This window comes from Scatophagus argus, chromosome 22 (assembly GCF_020382885.2).
Source record: "Scatophagus argus isolate fScaArg1 chromosome 22, fScaArg1.pri, whole genome shotgun sequence".
In the NCBI taxonomy this organism is placed as follows: domain Eukaryota; kingdom Metazoa; phylum Chordata; class Actinopteri; family Scatophagidae; genus Scatophagus; species Scatophagus argus.
The window spans coordinates 5,834,400-5,837,511 of NC_058514.1; the positions used below are offsets into that span (position 1 = coordinate 5,834,400).

At 42.5% G+C, this 3,112-nt stretch overlaps 1 long non-coding RNA gene across 1 annotated transcript; it reads left to right on the forward strand.

Annotated features, from left to right (window-relative positions):
• LOC124053584 lies at positions 1–2,143 on the forward strand. Its single transcript, XR_006842187.1, has 2 exons — positions 1–728; positions 1,472–2,143. It is a non-coding gene; the product is annotated as an uncharacterized LOC124053584 (long non-coding RNA).
• Positions 2,144–3,112: the final 969 nt, after the last annotated feature.

The following is a 3,112-nucleotide window of genomic DNA, read 5'->3' on the forward strand; positions in this document are numbered from 1 at the left end:
GCCTGCATTACCCACAATGCAACTCTGCTGCCGACAGCTCTGTCAGAGACCAGCAGTGCTCAGACATCGTCATCACTTGAGGCAATTGATCAGTTTTCTTGCAGTTCAACAGGGTTTTCACGTGACATTGAAGGTTCTGTTTTATTTAGACTCAGAGCCTGACTTAGATGTGGTTATGAACATGTCTGTCTCCTGTTTCACATCAAAAAGCTGATGGGTTTGACGGGTTAATAGACTGGATGAACAGTCAATATATTTTTGGCAGTATGGTGACTTAATGGACTGGAAACATGGTTGCATAGAAATGAAAAATCAAATAAAATCTATGAAAATCAAATGATTAAAGACCTGTATGATCAGATTTAGCAGGGAAAGAGGATTTTTGGTAGATTTTGTTTTCTCTAAGTAGCAGTGATACAGTGGGAGCCATGGGAAATCCCGTGGACACATACTGAGCAGATTCAGGAAACTGTCGACGTGATGTCACTGTTACGCATGGTAATTTAGCAATGCTTGATACTGCTCTCTCTCTCTCTCTCTCTCTCACCCACACACACACACACACACACACACTGCTGACAGAGGGAGGCGGGCGAACACCGTGTTAGAAGGAACTACTGACCGACAACCATCATCATCGGACTCGTCTTTGTCGTTACAAGCGGCTTCAGCCTCCACGGATTGTAAGAAGGAAAGACGCACAGAGACGTCGCATATCGACCAACTCGGTAAGTTAGTACACTAACGAGGCGCTGTGTCGCTGTTTTAGTGCTGCTTGAGTCATGACAAACCGAAATCAAAGCTTTTTCTCGCTGCGAAGTGTCCCGTTTTGACGTCCTCTCAGCCATGTGCTCCGACTCCGAGCTGCTGCGTTCGCGTTTCTTTCTTTTAAGCTGACGTATTCGACTTTTGGTCGAGTTTTAAGTCGACTTTCCCTGCGCGGTCGCCCAAAAACGCAGATCGAACATAACGAAAATTGCAATAAGTCGCGTAGCAGCTGTCGTGTTTGGTGGCTCGTCTTCTGGAAGAGGAAGAATAATCGAGTCCCAGATGTTCAAAAACCATATAAAAGATAGAATAGGGTCGTGTGCATCACTTTGGCGTACAGATATTGAATATTTTTACGAACTAATCAACATTTCTGCCATGAAAATTTAAAAGCTTTCAGTTAAAATAAGGTCAATTTAGGGGATTGCTAATGATTAAAATATGATATTTCCAACACCATGTAAAGGCAACTTTCTTCCTGTTGATGTGGTCTGTTAACTGTGGCAAATCAGCCTGCGTTTTCTCCAGTCCTTTTTGATCCTTTCTAGTCCTCATGTCCTTTTCCTTAACATGCTCCCAGTTTCAGTACTGAAAAGCACTGTGCACCAAAAAAAGACCCTACTTGTCTATTATTTAAAACTTGCCACCAAAAATAACATACTCAAACTGAAATTAATTTTTAAATCTGATCCGTCTCTTGCAGCCCACCATCGTTTACCAGAGGAGCCATGGTGGCAGCAGTCCTCAAGCTCTATTTTATTGGAACGGCGCTGAGCGTCCTTGCAGTCCTCTTTGAAATCGTGGACTCCTTTGGTGGTCTGATGTATGTCCAGGACCATCACTACATTTTGGAGCTGGACCACCAGACAAAGACACAGCAGCGGGTCTCCTCGAGCAACCACCCGAGAGGATCTGTGATGAAACGCATTGGCTCGTGACACCTTGGATTAACGGTTGACTAAACTAAACAAAATAAAACACAAAAAAAATGGCAGCCTGGATGGACATGCAGATTGCTGGTTGGCTATGGATCAAAAGACTGTGAGATGTAGTAATTGCACTGTTTCCAAATAGCTCTGCACAAGGCTGGTTTGTGCATTTGGGTGCATAAACCCACAGTACTTCTCTGTTTGCTCCACTGTGTAACCATCTGCTGTCAAACACTGTAGCAGCAAGTCTGTGTTTAGTAACTCCAAATCTGACCAGAGATGTAACTGCACTAGTGAACAACGATTTGCACTAAAAATGAGGAATGTTTGTGTTTTTTGGTTTTTGGTTTTTTTTTTTGTGATCATGTAAATATGTGGATTTTGGGATTGTTGTGCATTTTTTTAATAAACAAATCTATGATTTATGTGTCATAGTAAGCAGAAAAGTGTACTGCAGTCTCTTCCCAGAAATGGATGTCACAAGCTGTATGTTTGACAGTGGAAGCCAGGCTGACTCACTGAAGTATCAAAGGTGGTAAAAAGTTACTGAAACCATTACAGCAGTGATGTGGGAACTCATTCGTCTTATTGCGAAAGAGTTGCTTTAGAGTCCTCAAACAGTGGTTAAAAAAATGAAATGAACAAGGATAAAACAAGTAAGAACTCGGTGAAAACAGGATCCTTTCATACCAAACCCTACTGCACCATGAAAAGCAAACAGGAGCAGAAAGCCAGTACTCAAGTGGGGTCAAGTTTTGTTGTGTCGATCGACCAATATCTATCAAAGTATCTCACAAGTCCTCAAGAGCGACAGGTCCCAACACAGCCCAGATTCTCCACTAGACAAGAAATGATGACATACTGACGGTGAATCTGAAAAACCTTAAGGAGAGGCTAGACCCTCAACAGCGAAATGAAAGTGAGTGCTCTGCTTTCGCTGAATTCAGCAGGTACAGGTGGATGGTTGGATTCATGCACACACAAACCTTAAAAACTTGACTGCTGATTGAGTACTGGAAGGGCCATCCTGAACTTTGAGCTGTGATACAATCTTGTTAACTTATCAAGTTATCATGTTAAAAGATGAGCACGATGTGTGTACCGTACAGAACGTAACCTGATCCACTTTCTCACGGGTGAATGTGTGCCAATTCACCTTTGAATGGTGAAGCAGTCGCTTAGCACGAGTTAAAGACGGAAAATCTGTCTCCATGACCGCAAGACGTGTACTGTGAGCAGGCAGGAAGGTGAGAGTTACAAAAAAAAACACCCTGAACATGTACACAAATCTTACTGATTATATCTTGCGACTATTTCACAAACTGCCAACAATAACAAGAAGAAGAAGCTACATCACAAGGCCAGAAACATGATGCAACTGAATGTTTCCATACTAAATGACAAAGCCTGCTTGG